A 10,000-nucleotide genomic window follows, 5' to 3' on the forward strand; every position below is an offset into this window, starting at 1 on the left:
ATGTACGATATTCAACTTCACCAGACGGCCCATCAAAACGTAGCAAATGTTACTGGGAAAAAACTTGGTATGAGATATTCCGTATTGATGATTTTCAGTAACGAGTGGTTGTTTGTTCTTAATCAAGTTGTTTATGATGTTGTTAATAGTTTATGTATGACATGTCTGTTTTGACGTTGTTACTTAATTTAGAATGATTTATTGTTAATTTGTTCTCTTCATTTATTTATTTCCTTATTTCCTTTCCTCACTGGGCTATTTTTCCCTGTTGGAGCCTCTGGGCTTATAGCATCTTGCTTTTCCAACTAGGGTTGTAGCTTGGATAGTAATAATAATAATAATAATAATAATAATATCAAATATTCTCTCTTTAATGGTAGCGGAATTATATCTCCTAGCTACCAGAAATCCTCTCTTTGGAGAAAATAGATATATGGGTGTGAAATCAAGAAGTAACTTCAGAAAGGCTACATCCTTGATTTCTTTCTGGAATAAGTCTTTTTTTTTCAAAATCTCCCTAGAATTAACAGATCTTATACTTGTTGTTTCAGAAAATACTGTAGATATACGAGTGTGAAATCAAGTAACTTCAGAACGGCTACATCCTTGATTTCTTTCTGGAATAAGTCTTTTTTTTTAAATCTCCCTAGAATTAACAGATCTTATACTTGTTTCTTCAGGTAATATCCAATCCTAATGTTTGGATAACCAGAATCCATGGCACACCCGACACTGCTCTTCAATACTAAATAATTAAATAAATTGAGACATGAATAGTTTATACTCACAAGAAAAATAAGTTGATAAACATTCACTTAATATGCACTAAGACCCAATCTTCGATTCAACGTGAAATAATCCCACGAAAACAAATGTTTGAAGAAAATCCACCTCACTGATTTACTCTGTACTAAGAATAATCTGTGAGTGAAGCGAGTTCCCCATGCCCAGAACGACGACGACGGACAAAGAGAGAGAGAGAGAGAGAGAGAGAGAGAGAGAGAGAGAGAGAGAGAGAGAGAGAGAGAGAGAGAGGAGCTCTTTCTGGCCTTCGTATGTTACCTACCTAGGATTCACCTCGCCCCTTATTCGACTTGCTAAGGTAGGCAGCTGGCCGGCAGTGGCCGGGAATTCGACAAAACGGGTTTTCGCAATACTAGGAAAACTGTTTAGTTTACCAACAGTGGATTTTTATTGTGTAAATACAATATACAGTATAAACAACTGACAGAGATTAAACGTCGAGAGCTTAATATACAGTACTTATTATATTTTGTAGTGTATTTGTCAAGAAAGAAGAAACATGCAAATTATAGTCCACGGTCTCTTGTTTGTCTGATGTAATCAGGCTCCGGGACTTTCCCAACAGGCATTAGCAAACGTATACAAGTATTTACGGAAAATGTGTGTAGTATTACGTTCAGGTGGACACAAGGAAAACATACCAGTTTAATGACACATAAACGATTTCTTTTTTATTATTTTAGAAATAAAAGTTTTGCTTTAATAGGTACCTTTGATTAGGGCGTTCACAATAAAAGAATTTTTTTTTTTTCAGCAAGACAGATTGTACCGATAGTTACAATAAAAGAAATGACCTTTTTTTTTTTAGATATATAACGCATGCCTTACCAACAAAAACCCGCATTTGATATCTACACAGGGCGACGTGTATTCATGCAATGAAGTTCTTTTGTTTACTCAAGCAGTAAAAAATAATATTTTTTTTATCTTATTATTAAAAAGTTAAATTACATATTCTTTACAATCACAATATTTACAGTATAATCACATTTAATTGCATTTTTCTATAAACAAATCCATCTAATTTAACAATTTACAACATCACACATCTTGATTTTAATTTTTAGTCACTCAAAAACAATAATTTATATACTTCTTGGTGAACATTTTATTCATTCTTTCTTTATAGATATTATTGGTAGTTAGTCGGCTAGAGTTTGAAGAGATTGTCATTATCATCTTGTCTTTGGGGTGGCTGACTAGCCCTTTGGGCCAGACATGCTCTGTGCAATTTTACAGTCGTGAAGTGTTTGGTATTATTATTATTATTATTATTATTATTATTATTATTATTATTATTATTATTATTATTATTATTATTACATAAGCTGCAATCCTTTGGGCCAGTCATGCTCTGTGCAATTTTGCAGTCGTGAAGTGTTTGGTATTATTATTATTATTATTATTATTATTACATAAGCTGCAATCCTTTGGGCCAGACATGCTCTGTGCAATTTTGCAGTCGTGAAGTGTTTGGTATTATTATTATTATTATTATTATTATTATTATTATTACATAAGCTGCAATCCTTTGGGCCAGACATGCTCTGTGCAATTTTGCAGTCGTGAAGTGTTTGGTATTATTATTATTATTATTATTATTATTATTATTATTATTATTATTATTATTATTATTACATAAGCTGCAATCCTTTGGGCCAGACATGCTCTGTGCAACTTTGCAGTTGTGAAGTGTTTGGTATTATTATTGTTATTATTATTATTATTATTATTATTATTACATAAGCTGCAATCCTTTGGGCTAGACATGCTCTGTGCAATTTTGCAGTCGTGAAGTGTTTGGTATTATTATTATTATTATTATTATTATTATTATTATTATTATTATTATTATTATTACATAAGCTGCAATCCTTTGGGCCAGACATGCTCTGTGCAATTTCGCAGTCGTGAAGTGTTTGGTATTATTATTATTATTATTATTATTATTATTATTATTATTATTATTATTATTATTATTATTATTATTACATAAGCTGCAATCCTTTGGGCCAGACATGCTTTGTGCAATTTTGCAGTCGTGAAGTGTTTGGTATTATTATTATTATTATTATTATTATTATTATTATTATTATTATTATTATTACATAAGCTGCAATCCTTTGGGCCAGACATGCTCTGTGCAATTTTGCAGTCGTGAAGTGTTTGGTATTATTATTATTATTATTATTATTATTATTATTATTATTATTATTATTATTATTATTATTACATAAGCTGCAATCCTTTGGGCCAGACATGCTCTGTGCAACTTTGCAGTTGTGAAGTGTTTGGTATTATTATTGTTATTATTATTATTATTATTATTATTATTACATAAGCTGCAATCCTTTGGGCCAGACATGCTCTGTGCAATTTTGCAGTCGTGAAGTGTTTGGTATTATTATTATTATTATTATTATTATTATTATTATTGTTATTATTATTATTATTGTTATTATTATTACATAAGCTGCAATCCTTTGGGCCAGGCATGCTCTGTGCAATTTTGCAGTCGTGAAGTGTTTGGTATTATTATTATTATTATTATTATTATTATTATTATTGTTATTATTATTATTATTGTTATTATTATTACATAAGCTGCAATCCTTTGGGCCAGACATGCTCTGTGCAATTTTGCAGTCGTGAAGTGTTTGGTATTATTATTATTATTATTATTATTATTATTATTATTATTGTTATTATTATTATTATTGTTATTATTATTACATAAGCTGCAATCCTTTGGGCCAGGCATGCTCTGTGCAATTTTGCAGTCGTGAAGTATTTGGTATTATTATTATTATTATTATTATTATTATTATTATTATTATTGTTATTATTATTACATAAGCTGCAATCCTTTGGGCCAGACATGCTCTGTGCAATTTTGCAGTCGTGAAGTGTTTGGTATTATTATTATTATTATTATTATTATTATTATTATTATTATTATTATTATTATTATTACATAAGCTGCAATCCTTTGGGCCAGACATGCTCTGTGCAATTTTGCAGTCGTGAAGTGTTTGGTATTATTATTATTATTATTATTATTATTATTATTATTATTATTATTATTATTATTATTATTATTATTATTATTATTATTATTATTATTAGTTCAAGGACCTTTCTACCGCTAGGTAAGCCTTCTCATTCCTCTATAAGAGATCATTGCCATGGAGTGTGTAACACCAATTTTAATCATCTTGATTTCAGTGTTTTATGTAAAGCTCGATTTGAGACCGAGCTAAGATTATTGGAAACATTTTACATAGAAAAACTTCAACCCAAACTAAACTTATTATTATTATTATTATTATTATTATTATTATTATTATTATTATTATTATTATTATTATTATTATTTATTACATAAGCTGCAATCCTAGTTGGGACTGTATTATTATTATTATTATTACTATCCAAGCTACCACCCTAGTTGGAAAAGCAAGATGCTATAAGCCCAGGGGTTCCAACAGGGAAAAATAGCCCAGTGAGGAAAGGAAATAAGGAAATAAATAAATGAAGAGAACAAATTAACAATAAATCATTCTAAAATAAGTAACAACGTCAAAACAGACATGTCATATATAAACTATTAACAACATCAAAAACAAATATGTCATAAATATTATTATTATTATTATTATTATTATTATTATTATTATTATTATTATTATTATTATTATTATTATTATTATTATTATTATTACATAAGCTGCAATCCTAGATGGGACTGTAGTAATGTTTTAAGTTGAGTAAAGTTTCAGTAGCTGCAGCCAAGTGTTACATTGTCATCACAAGTGAATTCATTGGAACTTCAGGGGGTCAAACTTGGCATAAATGCTTTTCTCCTAAGAGTTGACTTAAATATAATTTTTCATTGTATATTTGTTGTTTGTCTTTTGATTTGTTATTTATCTCAATTAGTTTTATTTTTGGGGACTAATATATTTTTTTTTCTGCTTATTTGTTTACCCAAAACAAAAACACACAGAGCACCAGTCTCTCCTAGTGGCTGTGGTGTTCACCTTACGTGTAAGAGGAAGTCGGTTTAATGAAAGTATGTTGTGTAAGCATATAACATATTGAGAAATCACCTTTTTTTCTGAAACATACATTTATGTAGTATATATATATATATATATATATATATATATATATATATATATATATATATATATATTTTTTTTTTTTTTTTTTTTTTTTTTTTTTTTTTAATTGTGGGTTGCTTTCCTCATTAGGGACTCTAGAAGTTACAGACGTCTGCTTTTCCAATTATATTGGCAGGCTGACTTGCAATAGTAATACTGATCTTAAAAACAAGAATAGAAAACAAGGTTTTGAATAGAAATCTGGAATCGATTCTGGTTTAGCCATCGTATCTCAAATCCGAAGCTTAAAAACAAATTACTTTATGTCATAGTCTAAAATTGCTTGTGATGTAATTTTGCAGTTATTAGGCAGTTTACGTTTTCCTGATAGTCATGCACTATATGTACTCAACTTTATTAGTATGATGTTTACTTTTTGTCTTATCCTGTTATTTTTCCATTATTATATAATCTCTTTTCCACTATCCCTTCCTATGTTGTTCATGTCTACTACTACATGGATTATTTCATTGATAAACAAGGAAAGATGTCTGCCATCGAATTCTCTTAATTTTTGTCGCAAAAACTTAAAATATAGAGATGTAGGTTTATAAAGTACAAATCAAATAATCTCTCTCTCTCTCTCTCTCTCTCTCTCTCTCTCTCTCTCTCTCTCTCTCTCTCTCTCTCTCTCTCTCTCTCTCTCTCTCGTTAATTCAAATCTAATTAGTGATCTTTTAAGCTGTGTAGATAATACTTTTAAGTTACTAATAGATAAACTAGTCTAAAGAATCATTTCGTTTTCAAATGCACGCAAAATATATCCCACTCTCCCTCCAATATAAGAACTCATTACAACTATAGCAAATAAGCACTAATCATATTTCATACTGCTGTACCAGGTACTATACAAAGTCTATAAACACGAAGAATGGAAGAGCTTTAAATGAGTCAAACAGCAAAATTGATCAATAACATCGACGCGAGGTAGGAAGTGTTCACGAAGTTCATTTCAGCCCGACGTCCAGCCAAGATTAGAGGTGAGTGAGTTTTGGTCCATCTTCGGCTTTTAATTGCCGCTTAGTCTCTCTGATTATGTCTAAATTAATCAGATTTATAATCATTTCCTTTCTTCTAACAGTTGTATTTCCCAGGTAATGGATTACTTGTAAAGGTGCAAATGAGTTTTTCTTAGTACTGTTGACTACCCAGTTTAAAAAACCGTAATTTTAATCGGAATTTCTCCGTAAATATACTGTCCTCAGCCGTATTTCAGTCAAATACAGGCGACCGTAATTTTCACCCTACTTTATTATTATCTTTAACGGTTGGTGACTGTAATATCAGTCATTTACTTCAATATATCCGTTTTCAAAACGGTCAATGTCTGGCAACATTTATTCCAGGATTTTTACCGTGTACGCATTTAAGGCTATATATATATATATATATATATATATATATATATATATATATATATATATATATATATATATATGTATATATATATATATATATATATATATATATATATATATATATATATATATATATATATTTATGTATATATATATATATATATATATATATATATATATATATATATATATATATATATTAGAGGTAATTGCAAATCGTGACACATTATTTCATCTAAATGTAATTGAAATTGAGTAAGGAATAAATGGTCCTCAAATTAGAATATGAGATATTGGTAAATATCCCAGTGTTCCTTAACGACCTGACCTCACCTACTATCAAAGTTACATACATACATATACCAAGGCACTTCCCCCAATTTTGGGGGGTAGCCGACATCAACAAAAGAAACAAAACAAAAAAGGGGACCTCTACTCTCTACGTTCCTCCAGCCTAAACAGGGACTCAACCGAGTTCAGCTGGTACTGCTAGGGTGCCACAGCCCACCCTCCCACATTGAAATGATAATAGTTACAGAAACAACAAAACGGGAAGGAGTGTATGTGATTTCCATTAATGTTTGGAAATTTATTGAACACAGAAGAACCTGACCACTCAGGTTACTTGAACAGACGGCAGTTCCGAGGTTGACCTAATACAAAGGTTAGATTCATTTGAATCATCCATAAAATAGCATTCTCTTGCTCGAGGGTACACTCGGGCACACTATTCGATCTTATTTCTCTTCGTCTTGTTTTGTTAAAGTTTATATAGGAGATATATAGTTTGATGTTGTTGCTCTTCTTAAAATATTTTATTTCTCTGTGTTTCCTTTCCTCACTGAGCTATTTTCCCTGTTAGAGCCTCTGGGCTTATAGTATCCTGCTTTTCCAACTAGGGTTGTAGCTTAGCATGCAATAATAATACATACATACATACATATACCAAGGCACTTCCCCCAATTTTGGGGGTTAGCCGACATCAAACAAATGAAACAAAAAAGGGGACCCCTTCTCCTGTATTATAATTCTGTGAGACATAATAATAATAATAATAAAAGTAATAATAAACAATACTTTGAAAACAGACAAGTTTCATAGTCTAATGGGTCTTTTGACGTTAACAATCCCATTCTCAATGACAATGACATGGTTCACAGCTCAATATTTCATTAAATTTAACTTTTTTTTTATTTCCATTTGATGCCGAATTCCCGTTTACATTTAATTTTACTATAAACAGTAGGGGATTCAGCATTATGAAGCTTCATCTGTGGTGGATAATGTGGGAGGGTAGGCTGTGGCACCCTAGTAGTACCAGCTGAACTCGGTTGAGTCCCTTGTTAGGCTGGAGGAACGTAGAGAGTAGAGGTCCCCTTTTTGTTTTGTTTCATTGTTGATGTCGGCTACCCCCCAAAATTGGGGGAAGTGCCTTGGTATATGTATGTATGTATGTATGTATGTATGTATGTATAAACAAAACAAAAATTATCCTCAATAAGATTTATTCCCTTTTCCAGGATGGGGGTTTTGACTGAAGTTGCTTGGCAGTATCGTTTGGTTTGCTTGCTTCTCGTCCTAACGCAAGGTAGGTTATATGCCATCCACGAGAAGTGGTCCAGTTAAAAACTGTGATTCTCTGATAAGTGATCTTTACGTTAACAAAGTTGTACTCTCCTTTGTTTAGAACTCTTTAGTTATAGTTTGATATCTAGTTTAAATATAATGGTCATGTATTTGCACACACCCAGACACATGCACACACATGTATATATATATATATATATATATATATATATATATATATATATATATATATATATATATATATATATATATATATTATATATATATACATGTATATATACATATGTATATTTATACGTATGTATATATGTATATATATATGTATATATATATATATATGTATAAAATGTTAATCAACCAGTTAACAATCCCTTCCAAAGTACTTCAAGCCCATTTGACAACCAAACAACTATATGAGGTTTATCAAGTACTGATCCAAATATCGGAATAAAGGTATTCATGTAGTTTGTTAATATAGTCATTATGTAAATAATATATAGTGAATATCACTTGGTATACTAAAAGAATCTGCCCTTGTTGGAGCATATTGAGCGCATTATATTGAGCGGAAATAAGATTAACATCAGCTAGTAGGCCTATAGTATTCTTTGAGGTCTATTGGCCAGGTCTTTTACACATTATGTCTCATCATCTTGGCTTTAAAAGTAAAGAACGTGATAAAATCAAAGCTAAAGGTTAAAGGTGTCTGGTTTCAAAATCAAAGCTAAAGGTTAAAGGTGTCTGGTTTCAAAATCAAAGCTAAAGGTTAAAGGTGTCTGGTTTCAAAATCAAAGCTAAAGGTTAAAGGTGTTTGGTTTCAAAATTAAAGCTAAAGGTTAAAGGTGTCTGGTTTCAAGGTTTCAAAATCAAAGCTAAAGGTTAAAGGTGTCTGGTTTCAAAATCAAAGCTAAAGATTAAAGGTGTCTGATTTCAGTTCCAGTTTCATCAGAATAGATGCTCACCAGAACGTCAGCCGGACAAGCCCAACCTCCCCCCCCCCCCCAATTGTGGTGTACCCAACCAAAGCAGTGGCCTCCCCAGTAAACAGCTTAAACTCACGGTCCTGGGCTGGGATCGATCTGCTGCCATGCGATGCTAGGCGAACACGTTATTGCTGTACTAGCCTGGGCTTATAGAATTGTGTTTTTCCAACTAGGGTTGTAGCTTGGCAATTACCTGGTAATAATAATAATGATAATAATAACCCCCAAGGAACGAAGGCTATTGCTTGAATTGGAAACAGTCCAATTAGGAGAGAATTATCTTGAATATACAAAATCGTTTTTTTTTTTTTTTTTTTGGGGGGGGGGGCGGGTGGTTTGATAAACATACGTGATATACAGAATATGATAATTTTACTCAATTATAGATAACATGCTAGCTATACCTTTGATTCATATATGATAAAATTGCCTGTGTAAAAGAAAGAAGAGATGAATTAACGTTTAAATGTTTTTCAAATCCTCTTTGCTCATATTTACGTAATATAGCCCTCATCATAAATATATTTTGAGTATTCTTGAATTATCATTTTTATTTTCTATTCATATTTCTAAGAAGTTTATGAGTTCTAATTTAACGTATAAGTTTTTATGGATACTTTTATGACAATGATTAGAGTAGCGATAATGTTGTCATGGCCAAATGATAATGATAGTGAAAATGTATAGAAGAAGAAGAAGAAGAAGAAGAAGAAGAAGAAGAAGATAAGTAATGTAATATAAACAAAAGAAGAAGAAGAAGAAGAAGAAGAAAAGTAATGTAACATAAACAAAAGAAGAAGAAGAAGAAGAAGAAGAGAAGTAATGTAATATAAACAAAAGAAGAAGAAGAAGAAGAAGAAGAAGAGAAGTAATGTAATATAAACAAAAGAAGAAGAAGAAGAAGAAGAAGAAGAAGAAAAGTAATGTAATATCAACAAAGGAATATTGCGATCCAAGAAAGAATGTAAATCCAGAATTAGTATCAGGAAAGTAATATGTCGCGTTGGCACCTAAACCACCCACATGCTCAAAGGAATGTTCAAGTATAATTATATTTACCGAGTGTTGCAAGGGAGGCCATGATTGATGTTTGCACATTATGGAC

The 10,000-nt window shown here is 30.8% G+C and overlaps 1 protein-coding gene and 1 long non-coding RNA gene across 3 annotated transcripts in view; one reads left to right on the plus strand and one right to left on the minus strand.

Annotated features, from left to right (window-relative positions):
• LOC137619561 (mast cell tryptase-like) overlaps positions 1-966 on the minus strand; it is a 13,914-nt gene extending 12,948 nt beyond the window's left edge. For both annotated transcript variants that reach the window (XM_068349694.1, XM_068349693.1), the window contains exon 1: positions 789-966. The gene's annotated coding sequence lies outside the window, so the exon portion shown is untranslated. The remainder of the gene's footprint in view (positions 1-788) is intronic.
• Positions 967-7,843: 6,877 nt separating this feature from the next.
• The window catches only part of LOC137620213 (uncharacterized), a 9,221-nt gene continuing 7,064 nt past the window's right edge, over positions 7,844-10,000 (plus strand). Inside the window, exon 1 of the long non-coding RNA XR_011040018.1 lies at positions 7,844-7,913. This is a non-coding gene — a long non-coding RNA (uncharacterized lncRNA). The remainder of the gene's footprint in view (positions 7,914-10,000) is intronic.

Source organism: Palaemon carinicauda, chromosome 26, assembly GCF_036898095.1.
Source record: "Palaemon carinicauda isolate YSFRI2023 chromosome 26, ASM3689809v2, whole genome shotgun sequence".
Taxonomy (NCBI): Eukaryota; Metazoa; Arthropoda; class Malacostraca; order Decapoda; family Palaemonidae; genus Palaemon; species Palaemon carinicauda.